Source organism: Brachyistius frenatus, unplaced genomic scaffold (assembly GCF_029030835.1).
Source record: "Brachyistius frenatus isolate BFR_SWC_R1_liver_20210118 unplaced genomic scaffold, ASM2903083v1 Contig_13, whole genome shotgun sequence".
Classification (NCBI taxonomy): domain Eukaryota; kingdom Metazoa; phylum Chordata; class Actinopteri; family Embiotocidae; genus Brachyistius; species Brachyistius frenatus.
Window position 1 is genome coordinate 6,257,501 of NW_027210612.1, and position 22,500 is coordinate 6,280,000.

The 22,500-nt window shown below is 42.1% G+C and overlaps 1 protein-coding gene across 1 annotated transcript in view; it reads left to right on the forward strand.

The window, feature by feature from the left end:
- Positions 1–22,500, forward strand: part of camkmt (calmodulin-lysine N-methyltransferase) — a 102,971-nt gene that overhangs the window by 8,475 nt on the left and 71,996 nt on the right. The window lies entirely within an intron of this gene.

Consider the following 22,500-nt stretch of genomic DNA (forward strand, 5'->3'; position numbering starts at 1 on the left):
CACACACACACACACACACACACACACACGTGCACGCTGAAGTTCCCTGCAGTAAACCATCATTATGACTTTGAGCACAATAGGGATTGAAGGTGAGCTGTTGGGTATAGCTTTGCTCTGGGAGTCCTTTCCCATTATAGCCAGCAGTTTATTATGTGAATTTGTGCATGACTGAGAGTTTGTGTGTGTGTGTTTGTGCGTGCGCGTGTGTCCAGATGCGTGTGCACTTGTGCACTATTACCAGTAAGCGGCGGGGATTAAGTTCAGGAAATGAGTAGAGCGTTAAAGGGTGCTTCCCTGCCCAGTGCTCTTGCATTGTCACCACTGCTAATACTCAGCTAATTACAAGGACATACTTTAACAGCAAGCTCAGCTCGTAACCCTCATGTCTCTCCACTCCGTTCCCTCCTTTTTCTTAGGTTACCCCCTCACCCTAGAATTAGGGGATGAAATGAAAGAGAGAAAGAAAAAAGAAATAGTAATAACAGGTTGCTCCCCTCCCTAAAAGCTCGCCCTCCCTCTAGACGGATACAATTATTGGATTTTTCTCCATTTAAGTCACCCAACCCCTATATGCCCCTCCTAGCAATGTCCCCTATGGTGCCTAAGCTCAGCACACTGGCCCCTTCAACCAAATAACACACACACACAAAGAGAGTGTGGGAGAAGAGAGTATATAATATCATTGAGTTGCGATTAACAGTTTGAACATGAAATTTAGAAGCCCGTATCCTTGACAGACAGTCTCCTCTATCTCATCCTATCAGTCCATGTTCATGCAACACACTTGTGTCAAACAGATGTTTGAAGTTAAAAAAAAAAAAAATCAACAAAATGTGTTAAAAAGAAGTGATCCAGTTGTGCTGTTATTTCCCATATAGCAAAGGTAGTTGTACTTTATTAGTTGCTATGCCAACTCTTGTGGTAATCATGGCAAGACATCTTTCTTTTTTCACTTTTTATTTTCTTTACATACATTTAAAAAAAATTGTTTTTTACATTGAGTAAAACTCAAGCATAATGATTCACTCAGAGCTATAAAACCTTCAAAGTTATTCTTTTCTATGATTATAGCCACTTATAGTACTTATTTTTTATTGCAGACTTCTGGCCTTCCTCGAGTATAGAATCTTTTACATCCGCTTTTAACATCACCTGCAGTCCCGATAATGAATACAAAAACTGCACAATAGCACATTGGAGTCGTACAAATTTACTCGGCGATGCATACACGTATTTTCAAACGACTGCTTCTTAAAGCAGATTGATGCGTGTACCCAGAGCCATGCAAAATTTCGTCAGGGATCTAGCCGAGCCTTTTTCATGTTCACACGAACCGTCGCTGTATGTTTGTCAATGTGTCTTTTGTGTGTACCATACATGTGCGCACAAACATGAATGGCCTGAGTGCGCCTCCATTAGAGAGCTAAGTGATTAGTGTATGGTAGTTAATTTGGCTCTCGTCCCTCTTGTACCCATCAAGTGCACCACTGTGCACTTCCGAAGGCACAAGTGCATGAGTGTGAGTGTGTTTGTTTACCCGTGTGCAAGTCGGTGTGTGAACGTCCCTAATGACGTTTTAAAACAAATAGATGATTAATGTGATTAGTGCGTTGGTCGGGGAGTGTAACAGCTACAGTAAATGGCTACATGGCCGTATGGGAATAAGCCTTGGCTCCGCTCCAAACACTCAGTTTGTTTGTGTTATCGTGTTTCCTTGCTTTTCATTGATTTCACCATTACCACCTGATGTAACGCTATGAAGAATTCAAATTAGGCAATTAAATGTTTTTTATTTTTTTATATTAATTCAATAATTTGAACACAGAGGCATACGTTTCTTGGAACGGAATCGTTTAAAAGCCCCACAAAAGGTTATGTGCTTCTTTTTTGATGCTTTTTAAAATATAGAAACATAAAGCTAATTTTAATCAGCAAACCTTTTTTGGAACAAAGAAATCTTTTAAAGAGCAAGAAGTTGCCTTTATCTGCAAGGACGTAGTCTTAGATATGGTTCCTAAACTGTAGAAAAACGTACAAGCTACTGAGTTTGTACCCAATTCTTCATTCTCCGTTTAATTTACAGTGTTAGAGATACAAAATATATTGCTATATGTCACTGTAAGCAATGCAGGATTACTGATAATTGTCAATAAATCAGCACATCCCGAAGGAATCATTAGAGCTCGAGTTTATTTGGTCAAAAAGCCCTAACAGAGAGGAGGAGCAGCTGCTCGTCAGCCTTCAGCCTGTCAACATGCCTTTCCTGAAACGGCTAATGTGTTTGCTATTCAGCTAAAGAGCCATTAACTTGTGACTCACTGTACAGCTTTAATGCACGAACTGCTAAAGTCACTCGTTCACTCTGTCAGTCTCTCTCTCTCTGTCTCCAGACTCTCTAAATAGCCCCACAGGGCCCTTCAGCTGTCAGTTGGCTGTGCTAATGCTAAAGTAGGTGTTGATGTTAATGGCTGCGGTGGTGCTAATGCGAACTAGTGTAAGCCTCTGAGGGGAAAGTTAACTGATTTTCAAGTGCCCCCCTGAGAGACTGCCCTAATCACTAACCAGCAGTAGCATCTCTCCGGGGCGCCGAGCTGAAGACACCGAGCTGTCGTGGCTATGCTCACTGCTGACTGCCATATTGTGCTGTGGTTTAACTTTTTTCTTTTAGAGCGTCATGGCAGAAGTTGTCTGCATTTGACGTTGCGCTGTTGAGAAATTTAGAAAGGCGTAAGACAGTGACAACAAAATATATCTCTGAGGCGCATGTGTTAATATTAAACACTGCACATTTTACATTTGAATTTGTTATACTAAGAACTTATGTAGCTTTTCAGGAGTTTTGGGGTAATTTCACATTTTCACTCTTTGTTCTATTATTGACGTGTCTATTGCGCGCACACACACACACACACACACACACACACACACACACGCACACACACACACGCACACGCGTTTTTCTCTTACTCCGTCTCTCTATCTGTCCACAGCGGGCCATGGCGCCACAGACCTTTGTGTGTGCCCACTGAGGCTGAAATATACTCTCTCCGCCTCCCTTTCTCTTTCTCTGTCATTCACATATGCAGTGAGCAGGGAGAAGAGAATGAGGAACATTAGATGAATGTAGTGACTGGGCTGTGGACATGCAGTCATAATTGTGATACCCTGGATTATTCAGCAGTTCCTCGTACTTGTAAATGTAAATGATTGCATCCTTATCCCCTTACTGCTAAAGGTACAGGGGCACAGTCCTGATCAGTCATCAGCTTCTGGTGTTAAAAAGAAAAACTACATTTTTAAGGCTCATATGCACTTACACAACAATCTGTCTGTGTGTGTGTCTCAGTAGGGACAGAAGGGATTACAGGAAGATTGGTGTGCCACCAGGTTGCAAGGTCACTGTCGGTGCCGCACCACAGGGACCTATATGATGTATTAGGATTATTAGGACATAACAAGAAGTTTGTGGATGTTGATTATTATTGTGATCGCTTTTTTTCAGTATTCAGTGAAAATCAGCAGGTTGAAATGATACTGAAAACGATAATTATGCGCAGGCCTGCTCCGTAGTACGGACTCTGTAAAGCCCCAGGGGCGTTCAGTATCAACATTTACCACTACTCCGCAGTGCTCAAGAAACTTTTGAAATATTTCTAAATACCTGCTCCAGACCTCCAAATATCATGAGTCTTTTTTAAGTGAACAATAAATTGGCAAGAACTGGTAAAAATGTGTTTTAGTCCTGCACGGCCGAGAAGCAGCTCACCTTTGTCAGTGCTACAGGTTCTAATTTTTCTCGTACTGCTTGTAACATCTTCCCTCACTGATTCATTGCTTCCCTCCCTCTCTGCCTTCCGCTCACTCTCTCTACCCACCAGTGATTGCACAATCTTCCCATCACCACCACAATCATAACAGCCCAGATTCTGTGCCAGTGTGTTACCACTGGCAGTACACACACACACACACACACACACACACACACACACACACACACACACACACACACACACACACACACACACACACACACACACACACACACACACACACGCATCCTCGAGGAGGAATACAGTTGGAGCTTTTATGCTGCTTTCCCAAGTGGCTATTTTCGAGCACAGCCACAATAGAGGGCCTAATGTGGATTTGTTTAGAGAGCTGGTTAATTGGAGTAGGGTGCTCTAATTGCACCTCTTTCATGATGTGTGTTTGTATGTTTGTAGATGTGTGTGTGTGTGTGTGTGTGTGTGTGTGTGTGTGTGTGTGTGTGTGTGTGTGTGTGTCACCTGGCCTTTGTTTGGACTGTGTGTGGGAAAACATTTGCTCAGCTATAGCTACACTACACAAACACTATAAGCTACATAACGCACACATGATGGGTGTGAAGTGACTAAGTACAGAGCTGGAGAGAAACAAATAGAGAGAGAGAGAGAGAGAGACACACAGAGAGAGAGAGAGAGGATACATAAATAGTACACCTAGTAACAAATAGTGTATTACGGCATGTGCAAAGTGAGAACACAACTGAGCATCTGTACTCTCTCTTTTTGTCAGTGTTGTCCCCCAGTTGGGGGTGCTCTAAGTCTTTGTATGACTCTGTTGTAGCTGTGTGTGTGTGTGTGTGTGTGTGTGTGTGTGTGTGTGTGTGTGTGTGTGTGTGTGTGTGTGTGTGTGTGTGTGCCCCTGGCTGTTTGTACAGTATAAAAGCTGCCGGTTTATAGACTCGCACATTTTTAACATAAGACTTATATTTTTTTCGGCGCATTACTAGTCACTGTGGTTGGCAAATTAAAGGGAAAAGCTTTCCGAAATAAGCGAGGAAACACAATGATGACGATGTCACTTTATGACGAGCATGAATCATGTACTGTAATATGGCCTTTGCAGACACAAGCTCTCAACACATTTGATCCATTATGTAAGATTTCAGAGTGATAAGTTCGACAGTACTTTACGTCACCAATGTTAAAACACCAAATGTGGATTTTTTTTTTTTTTTCCTTTTAACTTCTCACTCATTTGCATGTTAGCTCGATAGCCCTCCTACTAAAATTTGGTAGATTTAAGAAAATATTATAAAGTGAAATAAAATGATATTTTAAATAAAAAAGTTGTAAATGATTAGGAGTCAGTTTCATCACTCGCCTCTTTCTTCATTCCCCTTCTCCTCGTCTTTGTCCATTTGTTTTTACATTCGACTTTCCCGCTTTACGTTTGGCCCGTTCAGTTCTCTTTCACTCTCGGCTCACCATCCACTTATGATGATTGTGAGTGTGTGTTGGTATACGTGGGGGTACCTCTGTGTGAGTGAAAACACATGGCGTGCCCTAAGTGGGCCATGGGCCTAATGCTAATCAATGAGCATCATTTAAGCTCATTCTCATCCTGCAAACACACACACACACACACACACACACACACACACACACACACACACACACACACACACACACACACACACACACACACACACACACACACACACACACACACACACACACACACACACACCGACCACAGCGCTTTGCTGATCAATTGAAAATAAGTGTCATTCACTTTTGCTTGTCCGCTAAAGGACATGGACAGAGCCAGGAGGGTCCGTCTCTATCTGTCTTTAGGCATTTCTTTGTTTTCTTCTGTATTTATTTTTTTCACTGTTTGGCATGAGACAAGAGAGTGATCTCTTTTGTTCGCAAAATTGTATGTGTTTGCCTTTCTCTTTGCCTCTGTGTGTGTGTGTGTGTGTGTGTGTGTGTGTGTGTGTGTGTGTGTGTGTGTGTGTGTGTGTTTGCAGGGTCAGTCTAAATGGAGATGTATTATTAGTAACCATTCTGAGTGTGGTCACCAGTTCTCTAGCAAGGCAATCAGATCACTTAAGAGGCTGCTTGGTCTATGGTCTATGGCCTAAAGCTTCCTGTCGCTCCTTGTATGTCTTTCTCTCTCTCTCGCGATCCTTTAATGTCCCTCTCCAGCGCACAGAAAAACCCCAGCAGCCATGGCCATCACCCCTTATCTTCTCTCACTCTGCCGCTTCTCCTCTCTATTGCTCCTGTCCTTTACCTCCATGGGGGGAAAAGGACAAGGTCATGAAGATAAACATAGAAAAGTGAAAGTGGAAGAGAGAGAGTGAGACAGAGAGAGCTGAAATGAACCATCTCATTTGGACATTGGCCCCTGGGCAGCTGTGGTGAGAGGCTAGCTAGCCTAGCGGATAATGCCCAATTGTGTATAAGGCATTATTTAGCTTCAGTTAGCTGGCTGCTTTGACAAGCTATTAGTGGAAAGAATGAAGAGAAGGGTAATGCAAGGCTCCTTGGGCGGGAGACTGTTTGTGTTTCTGTGCATGTGTATACATGTTTTTCTCTCTCTCTCTGTGTGTGTGTGTGTGTGTGTGTGTGTGTGTGTGTGTGTGTGTGTGTGTGTGTGTGTGTGTGTGTGTGTGTGTGTGTGTGTGTGTGAGAATGACAGGTGGGTAACGGTCCCTTGGACCCAATGGCATAGACATTGCTTTACTTACACATCACTGGTGCACCGTGTAGTGTGTGTGCAACGCACACGGATACATTCTTGTGTGTGTGCGTGCGTGCGTGTGTGACCGCATGCTTAGTGGACTATTTCCATCCATGTGTGCACAGCGATGGCCAACATTACCACAGAGAGTCAGCTCTTTGAGCTGCATATGAACCTTGTTCACTTAAGTAGGCTGTTTAGTGAAGGGTCCCTTAACCCTAGTGACACTGAGGAGGATGATAGTGAAACCTTTGAACATGTTCCCATGGACCCATTCCAGGACCAGGAGCCACAATCCAGAATCACTGATTACAACTAAATTGAATGTAATCGCTAACGCTTTAAGTACTTTAAAACAAAGTAGGATCCTTGTGAGTGTAGATTTTGTCTGTATTTTTTTTATTAATCTGTGGACAGAATGGTCAAAATGGTTTCTCAAAAAGTCACTTGAGTTATTGGGTTGCAGGTGTAGGCCTGGCTAAATTTGAAACCCTTTTTTGTTTGCTTGTATGCTAAAAAGGGAAGAGAGTGTATCAAGGAGTGAACCTGAACAGCATCAGTCAAGACAGCTGGATTACTTTTATGTTCCCATTTTGCAGTCAATTGTAGACACAGGGTTGCAAAACAAATGATGTTCTTTTGTCCACAATGTTAGAACAATGCAGCTACAATCATCATGATAATAAATCAACAATAATCAATATTTAATTTAGTGTTTTAAATGCCTCCTACAGCATGATTGATTGATATCAAAGACATGGTTAATCTAATGGTTCAAGAGACTCAATGTTGTCCAACTGACTTGTCTGGTTTTGTTTCAGATCATATATCTATACATCTGCAACAGTGTGCAGTTACTGAAAGTGGGATGTTTTAACCTCTGCTCATTTGGCTCTGCTGCGTCTTCCTTTGTTGTCAGACGCACACATTTCCATGGTATCTAACACCCAGCAGCCTCACCAACTCATGCCCACTCAGCATCAAAACAGCTATTATGCGGTTATGAATGTTCCACTTAAGTTTTTCTCAGTGCTGATGTGATCCAGGCTCCTTAACAGCTGCTATCCACACTATGCTGCTTCACTGAGTTATACTGTGTTTGTCTGAACCACTGTACTGTTAAGTGTTCACTCTCAGGCAACCTGTAAAATGCTCTACATTTGTTTACAATGGCACAAAGTCATTTTTGTTTCCAACACCCATTGGTGGAAAGCACCATGGAAAATGGACGTCTTTACTGATGTCAGTCGACTTTGGAGTCTCTGAATGAGTGGTGCCTTAATACAGCCAGCTGTTTTTAAATCTCACTGAGGAAATTTTTTAAAAAAGTGGACATGAACAGTGTTGTATTACTCAGCAGCTCTTAGCTGTGACAAATACACAGACGAAGGCATCAAAGTAAGTGCGTTTAATAATTAATGTCCACATTCTGGAATTTTCGGGATCTATTTTGGGTGAATAAGTACAAAATAAACACATCACTTCCAGTAATCTTGTTCATCCAGTTCTTCATATATGCACAGCAAAGTGAAACATGGCTGGGATGGTAAAACAGAGGAGAGAGGGGAGAGAAGAGGAGAATGTCTAATAGAGATATATCATTACACTCTTATATGTGTAATCTATTGTGCTGCCATTGAACAGCAGCAGCATGGGTTTGGCAGTAGGCCACACACACACACACACACACACACACACACACACACACACACACACACACACACACACACACACACACACACACACACACACACACACACACACACACACACACACACACACACACACACACACACACACACACACACACGCTGCGCCTCCAGTTGGGCAGTAATAGAGGGTGTGAGTGTATTAGTCGCTGCAGTCCAAGTGTTAAGTGCTGGCCTGGTGTGTGTGAGATCGATGACAGCCGGGCGGCCCCTCATTCTGACACACACACACACATAGACACACCGAGAGCTATGACACATAGCCTGGGGTCAGGGGTCACGCACAAACATCCCAGTCGCTCAAACACACACACCGGCATCTCTCTCTATTTCTGTGTGTTTATATGGATGTATCAAAAACACTTTTCTGTGTCTATGACACACACACCCACAGACACACACACAGCCATACATATACCCATCTTGTCCTGTGACCATAGGGAGGGGCCTGCTGTCAAGCACCGGTGGTCCATCGATACTCGGGCAGAGCACTAATGCCTGCTGTCTGCTGATGGATGCTGGCCTGCCTCCAGGGACCATTAGACTCACTGGGACACAGACAGACGCACACACAGACAAACACACATCGGTACACTAACAGGAAACACATGAACAAACCTAGTACTTTCCTGCACCCACAGAACATGGCACTTAACATGGCTTTAACGCCACAAATACATGCACATAGATGCATGCACAGTCATATTTTAATGTGTGTAATCCTAAACATGCACAGCAGCATGTGCAGCCGTACTCATGTCGTGGTGGCTCTGCAACAAGGCAAAATGAGGCAAGGAAAAATGAATCATATTGTTAATTTATAATTTTCAGATATGGCAAATGAGGGGCACACCTTAAAATGGGGACTGTTAGGATGGTGCAGCATTACTTTGGTGGCCACTAAATGTACATGAATAAGATAAGGTACAGCACCATAATAAATCACAGCAAAAGTGATACTCGCAGTATCATTACACAATCTGATCAAGAAGGAAACATTTGGATTTTGAGGTCTTAAATATACTTCCTATTCCAACATTTCCCTAATTTCCCAAGGATGTTATTCTGTACTGATCCATAACAGTACACGTCATTTACTGCAGTGCTACTGTAGCAGTTTATGATGCCATTCAACACAATTTTCTTCTTCCCTGTCCTGAGCCAGGCAGCAGGGTCATTAGGTCATCAGCGATCACATGGCTAAAATCAGCAGGGTGCTGCAGGATCAAGTGCTATGTTCTGATCCTTTGCCTTGCTATCCATCGAACTGCAATCCAGACACCATTAGTGCTACTCTTCTCTACTTTACTGTGGCTCTTTGGTACTTTTCTTCATTCCCTTTTGCAGACCCCTTATTTTTGCCACTCGCTCAAATCCATCCAATTGGACACACTTTCACAGACCTGTATTACTCAGCAAGTCAAGCTTTGGCACCTTTTTTTTAGGTGAATTAGCTGAACAACAACTGTGCTGAAATGTGTGAAAAAGAAGAAGATGGGTAAACGGAGACCCTGAAGTGGATCAAGTGTAATTGTAATTGATCCATGTATCTGAACTCTCTGTGTGTAAATCTATTACATGTAAAGCCATATCATAATTGGTACTATACAAAAAGTAAAGTTAACAAGCCAGTAACTTTAGGCCATATTTCGGCATCCCTAGTTTAGCATACCCGGACCTATCTACACAGCGCTGTGCAAGCACTGGAGAAAAGTCTACATGCACCTATATCATATTGCTAGAGGGGAAAAAACACTTTTGTATTTCTCTAAACCAATCACAATCGTCTTGTCTAAGCAAAGGGTGCAGAAATGGTGTCCTTTCAAGAAGAAGCCCGGATGTTTTAATGGCTGAACACCTGCAAAAGACTGAAAAGAACCAAATATAGCTGCCTTTTTACTATTTTTCTATCAGAGGAAGGAACACCGTGTGTGTGTTTAGCAGAATAATGACATTAAAATAATTACCCACCACTTTTTATGTGGATATCCAGTCTCTGTTGATGGTATATGTAATCAGTTGAAGAATTAAATTCCTCAATAAACTCAGTGTCTCTGGGAAGCAGCTGCAAAATCTGTTGTTCTCGAAAGAACAACAGAGAACGACAGGCTAATTTCACTATATACAGCCCGGACAGACATGGATGTAAACTGCTACTTGACTTGCTGGCAGAGGCAAAGAACCGCGAGGCGGTAATTCTAGTTTCTGACTGAGATGGCTGCTTTTGTCGAGATCAGAGAGTTATACTTTATATTACAAAATAGCATTGTGATTTAATTCAATCCTTTGTATCCATTGCTGTCAGTAAAAGCAAAAACGAGAAGTCAAGTCTGTTTTTATTCCGATATAGATATCTGTACTCGATGAATTCCTCATTAGAGCAGCTAATTACTACTCAACACTGCAAAAGAGTCTTTGTTTTATCGGCTCAGCACAAAAGGCATCCCTAGAGCTCCGAAAAATCACAGTCCCATAATATAATAAGAAGAGGAAAAAAATGAAAGAGTACAATAAACCTCTTGATGTTGCTTGGAGTATATCCATGTTAAATGGAAAAATATAATTAAAAAATAAAAATAATTAGAGTTGATAGAAATTTATGGCGCTCGAGGGACTTCTTCTGAAAAGCCTCTGTGTATAAGTACTGTGTTGGTGCTATTAGAAGCTACCTGCGTAATATGGAGGCCATGGTTTTTCTTTTTTTTTTTTTCCTGTCTCTGTGTGTTTCTCTGTTTACTGATTCAAATAAAAGTGTAGACAACAAGCAGGAGCAGAGTTACAGAAGAGACGGGGGTGGGGAGGAAAGGAGTGAGCAACACAGAAGAGATGAAAACAAAGTGAAAGATGATGAGCAAGAAAACAGTGAAAGGACACCTTGAGAGGAAGAGAAGAGAGAGATGGGTCCTGACAGGAGAAGGGGACTGACTGTAGATTTGCCTGCATCAAATCCAGGCGCCCGTGGGCATCATCACAGTGCAGGCACACACACACACACACACACACACACACACACACACACACACACACACACACACACACACACACACACACACACACACACACACACACACACACACACACACACACACACACACACACACACACACAAATGTACACACAGATGCACAGTGATAACCCATCAGCACTGGCCAAGTGTTGTTTAATCCAACCTGACTTGCACTCGACAGAAAAAGCAAATTCACTTCCACTCACAGTCTGAAAAACGGAGCGCTCTTCAGATAAATGGCAGCACTCTGAATTACCCCGTTTGTGTGTGTGTCTGCGCCCGCTGGCATGCACACGTGCACACACTCCACGGCTCATGTTTTTATTTTTGTGATGATTTTTTTTTCCAGTGTGTCTGTGCGTGTGTTTACATGTATTGGTGGTGACAAGCTCTTCAGCGGTACCCCCTTCATTGTGTGACAGGCAGATAGCTAGGCTGCTCTGCTCCCTATTGTTAGGGGGCTGTCATCAAACCCTGCTTGTACAGCCAGTTATACAGCCTGTGTGTGTCTGTGTGTGCATGGGTGTGTGTGGGAGACGGAGAGTTTGCACTTTGTTACACTTCCTCATATGTGCTAATGCACACACCTGAGCATGTTTTTCTATTTGTGCGCTATGAGTACTGTGTGTGTGTGTGTCTGTGTGTTGGATTTGTTTATCTGTGCCTCGATAACAGAGGAAGAGGAGAAGATCAGGGCTAACAAGCCATTGTTTAACAGACTGATAGTTTAGCTGGAGCGCTCTACTGTACTCCCCTCTCCTCTCCATTGTTATGTGACTTGTCATTAAGCCCTTGTTGCCCAGTCAAAATGTGCCGGAGTGCTTGTTAGCTGCAGCGCTGTCATTTGTGGAGAGGAGTAGGTGAGCCCAACACACACACACACACACACACACACACACACACACACACACACACACACACACACACACACACACACACACACACACACACACACACACACACACACACACACACACACACACACACACACACACACACACACACAAACTGAGATACAAGAGGGCAGAAGCACAGAGTGGGCACTGCAGATGTGAAAAATTATTTTTGCTCACTATCTATGGTGCTCGATGTATTATTAACATTCTCATATAATACTGTTAAAAAAGGCAGAAGCTGTGCTGATGAAATTAGGAGTCCTGTGCTGTGTTAAAAGCGCAAAGGAGAAAATTTCCCATAGTTTTTAAAGAATAACCATATCTGCAAAGAAAAGCACTGCCTTCTTGAATGAAAGGAAAACTCTATCAGCAGACCTTGTGGATCGTGTTTAGTTATGTATAGCTATGAAATAGTTTCACCTTTAGTTTGTTTAAAGTATTGTTGGTTAAAGTGAGAGTGTTACTGTTGAGAAAAATGAATTATATGAGCCCAAGAGAAGGCGCTTGTAAGAGCATCATAAACATATGGCTAGATCCTCATCCAACATCCTTGATATCTTTGGACTGCTGATGGAAACTTTGTACATTTCCTTTTTATCTTATATAATGTTGATCTTCTGTATTGCAGTACTAGTCTCACCAGATTACTGCTCACAGCTTCAGTTGTTTTGCTGTGATTTCAGTCTGGAAACCCTGTTCACCCTAAGGTTTGCAGAGCCAGTCTGAAGGGCGGACCAATCAGTGACCAATGGGCGTGGCTAAGTGAGATGAAGTTGAAGTCAAGCTTTCTAAATGTAGTTTCAGCAGTGTAGAGTTTTGGCGCCAATTGGTTAAAGGCTGTTCCAATAATTTCCAAATTAACCCAAGGTCTGTGATTGAAAACGATTCCCAATAGAGCAAAGCCAGACCCACACATTCACATAGTTAATGTGGGTGTGGTAGCACCATGTTTCTGCTGTTCTGGACAAATATACAGAGGCAGAAATGGATCAGATGGACAGACCGATGAGCAGTCCAGTATCATTCTCTGGTCTATTTCCTGCACAGAAGAAGACGAGGACAAACAGGTGACATCACTTCCTGCTGAGGACAATCGCACAGGAACAGACCAGGAGCCTCTAGAAGTGCTGTCATTGCCATAACAACTCTGACCGTCAAGCAAGAACACACAAACGCACACATATACACAGACTGACACTATTGTTAGCTCCGAGCTGTGAATGAGCTTTGTTTATTGACATAATTTTGAAGCATTGTACATTTCTGTCTGCGTGGCTGTCTTTTCCCCAGTCTCACTTCCTTTTATGCTTTTCTATCTGCTGACGATGAATTAGTCAGTTTCATTGTTGAGAATTACTCATTGAATTTGGTCAAATATCTCTCTAATTCTTCAGCTTCAGGCTGTGGAGTTATGCACTTTCACTTTTTACACAGCTTACTTTTCAACTCATCAACAAAAGTACATCAGTTTAAACTGTTGGATGACACTTTGGCCTTGGAAATATTGAAGATGTATTTAGAATACATCTAGGGTTTAGAACCCTGAAAGTAGCACATGGGGATGTGTATCATCACCGCTGCATCACCTTCTGAAATTTGCACCCTTCAGGTCTCAATTATCAAATAAAATGTCAAATGCCGAAAGACTTTGAAACATATTACAGCTTTTCTTTGCCAGGTGTTTATGTTTATTTACCTCTATTACATCACATTAAAACCTGCCTGTTTGATGACAGGAGGTAATAATGAATAATAGGAACTCATTGATGGAATCTTTCAATCTTTACCTTTGAATTTTTTGCATAAATGGTCATAGGGTCACTAAGGAAATCAAAACATGATAGAAAACCATATAAATATAGTTCCTGTAACATTTGTCTTCATACAGCATACATCAATGTAAATTTTTTTTATGCTTTTTCATACTCTTGAAGTAAAAACAAAAATCGAAGACCTTGTCAAAGTTGTAGGACAAGGCATGTGGGTCACTGCGCTGCTCCCCTGATCTGCAGTTCCTCTGGTGGCCTTAGGGTGGGAGCAGTGGCTGCAGTTTGATAGCACTGCTGTGGTAGAGGACACACACTGAGCAGCTCCCAAACAACTGGCTACTTTTCTTGTTGAGTACAAACAAAATATGCAATGGGAAGGAATTGTGCAAGTAGTCGTGTAAATGATTGTTGCCGTCTACTCCCATATTGATATTGCTTTATTCATATATAGGTAGTTTATGAGGATTTAATGGAGTGTAGTTTCATTGTGTTTTTAAATTTTTTAAAAAATTTTTTTTATTCTATTCTAGTCTACTATAATTTATTATATTCTATTAACCCAGGAGTGAGTTATAGAGGATAGGGTACCGTAAACAGTTGATTATACATTGTCACTATCCACGGATTCGCCTTGATGTGCGCTCTTATGTGTGCTCTTAATTGATTGACCCGTTGTTATGGATCGCGTTGCGGTCGCCAGCAGTCGATACTGCCAGGTCTTAGTATTCCTGGGTGGGTTGGGGGAGGGTGGGAAGAAAGAGAGAGAGAGACAGAGAGAGAGAGGAGGAAGATATTGATCAAGTGCAGTGTGCATCGAATTCCAAGTTTACCTGACCTTCCAAACTGCTGGCATCATCACCGCAGTGCACCGCTGATGTCCCCTTCGTCTCTCGTTTTCTTCTTGCCTTCCTCACTTCACTGTCCTTTTGTCTCAGTCTTGCGTGTGTGTGTGTGTGCGTGTGTGTGTGTGTGTGTGTGTGTGTGTGTGTGTGTGTGTGTGTGTGTGTGTGTATGTGTATGCTTGAGCTGCAGATAAAGCCTAAATTGAGCTGTTTTGATTGTTCACTGAGAGTGCCTGCAGCACAAGGCCCCTCGGCTGAGAAGCAGACACGCACACACACACACACACACACACACACACACACACACACACACACACACACACACACACACACACACACACACACACACACACACACACACACACACTCCCTCACATTCAGCCCTGTTCCAGTCACTCTGCACTTGTTCTCCCCTGCTTTTTTTTTTTTTTATTAAGTGGTGTTGGCAACAGCAGTGCAAATTCTTGTAATTACTAGTCAGAATAACTTTCTGTCTCTAGAACGAAGCGGGCTATTTGTTAACACCAATCTCTGAAAAAAAATAACTCCTGCATGTCTTAATGTCTCACTACCGCTAATCTGTGTTTACACGTCTTGTTTTTTTGGGTTAGATTAGCTTTAGGCCTCACTATAGGCAAGCTGGGCTGTGGAAGGTGACTTGGAAGTGAAATAGATTTTCCAGACTTGTATTCTTAGCTCTGGTCGTCAAGGCCGATTTATTTGGAAAAACTGGTCAAATAGTTTGTGATTGTTATCTGTCTGCAGATGGATGAAGTCACTTAGAAGTGCGTTTGAAAGATCAAATAATATTTACTCTGACGCCACATGTAATTTCTGAGTTTACCCAAAGAGAAAACTAAATGAAGCCCTAAACTACAGTCCAAATGTTATTCATATATAATTTTCTCTACTCATTGTGTTCCCAGGGGCTAATACATATGTGATATATATGAGTGAGTATGTTTTATATACCTTTCTCTATGGATTTATAGTCAAAAGGCAAAAGTCAGTTTATGGATATGAAACAATTTTGTTTCTAACCAAGATCGCCACACTGAGACCATGCTAAGTTGCAAGAAGACCAAAAAAAAAAAAAAAATCAAACAATGGGGAACAGAGAATGCGCTTTCAGTCACAATAACGGTCTGGTAGTGGAAAGCTTGGCCTTATCAGTAAATACTTTCTTTGGATCTGTATGGGCAGAGCCACATCTTTAAATATAAATGAAATATAAGCAGTGTCATCATCAGCAGAGGTTTCCTATGGGAATCCCTCTCCTCGTATATAAGATTTAAAGAGATGCACGTACATCGGCATGCCTCTTTTTGCTGGGATGCATATTTGTTGATTTGAAAAGGAAATGAACCTGAACCAAAGTCCAGTGATACCATACAATTATGCAAATGCACACTTAAAAACAAACTGCACACAAAATGAGTTGGCAGAAATGTGCCGGGCGAGTGAGAGGTGTGTACGTGTACACATGGATGTTGGCATGCGAAAACAAATGCACTGGACATTGTTCTGTAGCAGCGCACGCACACACACACACAAATACACACACTCCAGGGATGATGTCTGGCTAGGTGGATAAAGTAGTGCTATTGTAATTCGATAGATGGCTTTCCCTAAGATAATCTGCCTTAAACAGATGATCATTTTGGGAGTAGATTTGATTGATGTGGGACAGGCAGAGAAAGAACAAGAGAGTAAGAGAGAATGTGTGTGTTTTTAACTCTCTCTCTCTCTCTCTCTCTCTCTCTCTCTCTCTCTCTCTCTCTCTGTGTGTGTGTGTGTGAGAAAAGGGTACATAGAGTGAAGAACATTATTTTGTGCCAGCTGGACTCTAAATGATGCTCAAAGTGGGACTTCTCTCTCTCTCTGTCCCTCTCTGATTCTCTGGCTCTCTTCATGTTGTCATTGTTCATTTGACCAATCACACTGTCCCTTTTTCCCTTATTTTGTGTCATTTATTTTCATGGCGTTTGTGATGGTGTGGCCTCTGCGCACATTCATGTTTGACTCTCATCACCTCAAAAGCTTTGCACCTATTCCTCTTTAACGCTGCAGTTTTTCACGCACACTTTACCTCTTTTCATGATCTGGAAGACATTCTGAAACATGGAGTTTGAGTCAAGGTTACTGACATGGTAAAAATTTTCTTTCAGGCAATAACATTTAGCTTCACACAACATAGAAATATATATGGTCAAGGTTCTGGTGTGGCTTTAACTGAGAGAATGAAAACTGGTTAGGAGTATTGAACCGTTAACAGACGCTGAGATTTTTGGGTTAGTTCACTAAATTTATGAATTTTCTCTCCTTTGACCATGCAGATTGTTTTTTCGTTTTTTTTTTTCATTTTTTTTTTGGCCAAATAAGTCAAAGTCATGATTATACTAAAAAAAATTGCCAAGTTGATCTCTTAAAAATTCTTTGCTCTGCTAACCACTCCCAAAGGACTACAATGTTCATGTTTTCTGAATCTTAATCAGATGCTGAGTGTTGCCTCTGATGTACCAACTTCCCATCTTTCTGTCTCCCTCCTCCTCCTCCTCCTCATCATCATCATCATCATCATCTCTGGGGCACCGTCTTCATCCCTTTTCACCCACAATCTCTTTCTCATGCCTTCTGATATCCTGAGCGGCTCCGTCTTTGGAGAAAATGGGAGACATCGGTGTGAAAAACAACTCTGAACTCTCCCCTTTTCTTTTGCACATATCCAACTGCAGTGCATTCTGTGTTTCCCTCTCCCAGTCTTGCCCCCCCGCCCCACACCCTCCCCTCCCCGTCTTCTTGTTCCCCTCTCCCAAACATAATCCTCCGCTCAAGCCCCTAGGTTGCCGTAGAAACATCAATAACTTTCTTGCTTGACAACATCTTAGGGCATTAAAGTGGTCGTAGGGAGACTAGGCCCAACAGAAGCACACACAGTCACAGTCGCAGACACACACTCTGTTAACTCAGGAGTTCTGTTGTGTATAACAAAGAATACATAACATCAAGAAAAGTCACGTACAACAATAAATAAACTATAATAAGTGTGACATTTTAAAACCTTTAAAAGGCATAATAAGTTTATATTGAGAGGTACCAGACTTGAACTTTCACAGTAGCGAACATATATGTTTGTCAAAGACACTTTAATACACACATACAGATACTATAGAACAAATGTATATATCTTAATTTTCCTCGTAAGCAGGGTGTGTCTGTGTTGTTTTTGCTTCTCTGCTGCTTTCTCATGAAACGACATCCTAATTCTCTGACAGTCGTGGCGATGCTGCTCTGCGACCCTGACCTCTGACCTCCCTGTGTTAGGACGGGGGCAAGTATTCAGGCTGCAACTAATGATTATCTTCATTATTGATTAATCTGAAGTCTCAATTGACCTTTTTTGTTTGTAAAATGTCAGAGGATAGTGAAAACTTCTAATCGCATTCATTTTCCTGAAGCAAACAAAGTAAATTCTCACATTGGAGAAGCTATGACAGTAAATGTTTGGCATTTTGGCTTGACAAAAAACCCACAACAAAATTAAGTGCAATTATCTAAATAGTTCCAAATTAATTGGAGTTATCAATTTATCCTCTCAGCCCGATACGTTTTCCTCTGGGGATCAATAAACCTTTACTCACTTGGTTTTATTTAACTGATGTTTACAAATGGTTCTCCATTCTTGAACAGTGAGCTCTTGTTTATGTGTTTTGGGAAGCCATGACAGTCAGGTCGCTGTCAGGTCACACTGTAAGGTTGAGAGGAAAATAGATTTAGATTTTCACCAGAATATGGAGGAGCTGCTGAATGAAGGGATATAGTAAACCTTTTCACCTTGTGGTCGGAGAGAAAACAGGTCGAATACTTTGGCTATTTTTAGATGGACTGTCGGTACACTCGCTCAGGATCCTGTCACAAAGAAAAAGTTTCATGTGTCTCCCTCATATGAAACACGTTTAGTAAAATAAAGAACAGGTAGGTTCTCTACTCAGCAGCTTGTGCCCTCTGAAGTGTGTGTGTGTGTGTGTGTGTGTGTGTGTGTGTGTGTGTGTGTGTGTGTGTGTGTGTGTGTGTGTGTGTGTGTGTGTGTGTGTGTGTGTGTGTGTGTGTGAGAGAGAGAGAGAGAATGTGTGTGAGAGTGACAGTATCCACTAGAGTTCACTCTCGGCTTAGAGTAACATCACTTTCTGTCTCCCTCTCTGTCACTTTTTCCTCTGTCAGTCTCTCCTCCTGCCTCTGTCTCTCTCACTCTCTCTCTCCCTCGCTCAGTCCATCTCAATTAATACTCTCCCACCTCCCTTCGAAGGCCTATTATATATTAGCCCTCTAAATCGAATCTCATGGAAATTGCCAGGGAGACAAACCCTGCAAGTTTGACTGACACACCGCTGGATTTGTATTCAAGGCGAAGAACAGCCGTGCACCTACACATGCAAAATGACACACACGGACGACGCGAACACACTCGAGCGGTCAGCTGCATGCTTGATACGTTACTGAACATGAAAAGGAGCAGTTTGGACACAAACACACACTCAGATACACACACACACACATGCTTAAACTGAGCAGTAGGTCGTGCATTATTTGTACGCACACAGATTTAAAGTCATACCTACAGGACAGAGGCAAAGAGAACATGTTTGTGTGTGTGTGTGTGTGTGTGTGTGTGTGTGTGTGTGTGTGTGTGTGTGTGTGTGTGTGTGTGTGTGTGTGTGTGTGTGTGTGTGTGTGTGTGTGACGTGATAACGATGCTCTCTTGTGGTGACAGCGACTGCAGATTGGATAGACCTGTCATCATCCCAGTCAAATTATTCTGATTGGCTGTTGATTTCCTGATGGCGTCCCCCTGTGTGTTATGTGTGTTTAGTGTTTGATTGAGAGCCTGTATGGTTGCATCCTTGCATATGGGATTTGTGTGTGTGTTGTGTGATTTGTTGATGGAAGCCCCGTTTCATCATCTGTTGCCGTTCCCACCAGTCTCCACGGTGACTGTGCTGTGTCTAATCACTTGATGTGATTTGTGTTGGTAAAACAACGCACCTTCCTCTGATGAGGGCCTCCCCCCCATTGTGTGTGTGTGTGTGTGTGTGTGTGTGTGTGTGTGTGTGTGTGTGTGTGTGTGTGTGTGTGTGTGTGTGTGTGTGTGTGTGTGTGTGTGTGTGTGTGTGTGTGTGTAAAAGTGTGTGTAAGTGTGTGTTTGATGCTGGCACCCTTCGGGGCTTCCAAATCAACATTGTCAAGATCCCGCTGTCCCATTATACAGTGACAAACCTTTTTGTCTGATACACACACACACACACACACGCACTCGTGCGGCAACTCAACACGCTCTGCAGGTCGGATGGATCCTCGCACAACATTGTATAGTTGTCTTGTGAAGCAATCAGGACACGGTTATATATACCTTTCTATTTAAAAAAAAACAACAACAACAAAAAACCTTTATGTTGGTGAATTGCGCTCTCTCTCTATCTCTCTCACTTACACACCTTGTGAGTGCTCTAGTCAGACAACCACGTAATGGGCTAAAGAGGTACACGAAGCAGATGGTTTTCCAGTTAGCCGCCTCACTAATGCTAACAGGACATGTCACACAAGGAAAGAGGAAAAAGAATGAGGGCGAGAAAGATAAAGAGGGAAAGTAGAGTTGGGACCGAGATTTATGCAGACAGAAAGTGACAGACTCGGCTGGAAAAATGTATCTTTGAAAGGTTATGATGAGAGTGGTGACAGAGTTGTATACTGAGCTAGAGTGGGCTTAGAGAAAGAAGTGGTTAATGGAAAAAGTACTGTATGTTTGAATTAACTTAACCATCACTGCAAACTCTGCCTTAAAGGTGGGACAACTTATTTTGAATGCGAGTCATGTGTACGAGTATCTGTGTGCACCAACTGTCCATCGTATATCCTGTCGGTTAGTTAAGACGGCTATAGAGCTCGGTATCAAACCTCGATACTGCCCGAGTATCAAAATATATCTGTTGCATAGATCAGAGGTTCCCAAACTTTTCAGACCATGTACCTCTATGCACCAAACAAGCAGCACTTCACATTGCAGGTGCAAACATAAAAAAATAAATAAAAAGGAGTTAAAACACGAGTAATTTTCTGAATCTGAAAATGATTGTTGACTCTTTCTTATGCGTTATAATTTGAGCATTTACCTGCATTCATGAGATGTTTTTCCATATTTGTGACAAATATACGACCTCCTTTCAGTGTCATGTCCATTTTTGCAGGAAGAGTTAACATTATGTTGTCTGTTATCTGTCTGCGGGTGCACAAAAGAGATTTAGAACGTGTTAAAAATAGAAGGACAGCAGGAAGGAAAATAAAAGAAACAGAAAAATGTGACGGGACAAAAGCACCGGAGACGGGACAACTCTATGTTTCCACTTTCTTTACAACCTCACTCATGAGACTATGTGTTGCCAATCTGTGCCAGGCTGCGAAACATTAGCGCCATGCAATATTTAACAGGACTAAGTCAGGCTTTTAGCATCTGCCAGGTGTGGGCTCTATATGTTTAGAGGCAAGCCTGCAGCAAGAACAATCTGATTAGCTAACAAGCCAGAGCTTTCACTGCTCCGAATGGTGCTTGATGTTTGTTGTGCAGCTGTGTATGTTGCTTTTATGCGTGTGCATTCTTAAAGTGTGCGCGTGCCATCGGGAAAGAATCTCCGTCCTTTTCAACTAATCCGAGAGGTTTGAAAAGTGAGTAATATTGGGTTGAATGAATGAATGAAAAGTGCTGAGAATGGCAGCCATGTTTGTCTCCTCAGAGTCACTGAAGGTGCATGTGCTTCTCTGGGTCCATAATTGAAGTTTTGCTTTTTGATATTCAAGCGTGATGCGATGCACAGATTCAAAAAGAAGTGGAAATGTTAAAGTGTTAATGGAAGCGGGAGCTGAGGTTCTTCTTGTGTCGACCACCTCTGACAGGTGCATGAACATCCATGAGCATGCACACAATCTTCACGTCTCTCATATCACAATGCCCGCTGATTCTTCCTTCAACAATTCCCCACAGTAAAACAAACAAAGCGCTGCGAAACATTTTACTGTATCAAAAGAAAACGTAATCTTATTACTCGCTTATTAGCAAGTGTGTAAACATTCTGAAACAGTTGCTGCTGAACTTTCTGGGTGATTTAGTGTTAGTTGTCCTCCAGTCTTCCGCTATACGTCCTCGTCTCCGGCTTCTACTGTTCGCCCTTTTTGCCCATTTCTATGCAGATTTTTAGCTAATTCTCCAGGTGCTGACTGACTCTGCTTTCTTTTCTTTCTTGACCTCATCTTCACTTCTGGAGGTTCCCTTGATTCTTACATCATCTCCATGTCTCCTTCACTGCAATGAGCACACAAAGAAGCTCAAAGCTCATTTTTGAATAAAATCACGTTATGTTTTCTTGTAAGCTTCAACGATTTGTCGAGTAATTGCTTAGTCTATTTATCGAAATTAAATTTTTCCGGAGTATGACCTTTATTCGCTGTTCTTTGTCTTCTCGTTTTTTTTTTCTTTCTTCATTCTCTCTTTTCTTCTTTGTCTGCTACTTTACTTCCTTTTTCTCCACCTCCCTCCTTCTTTAAGCCTTCCCCTCCTCTCTTCTCTTCCTCGCCCTCCTATCCTCTCCTCCTCTCTCAGCCAAAATATACAGTTCACCTGTGTTTCATTACCTACTGACACTTTTTATCTGCAGGAGCAGACAAGTCCCTCTTATGTACATACAGTATATTTCTTTATCTTTTACTCACTTTATC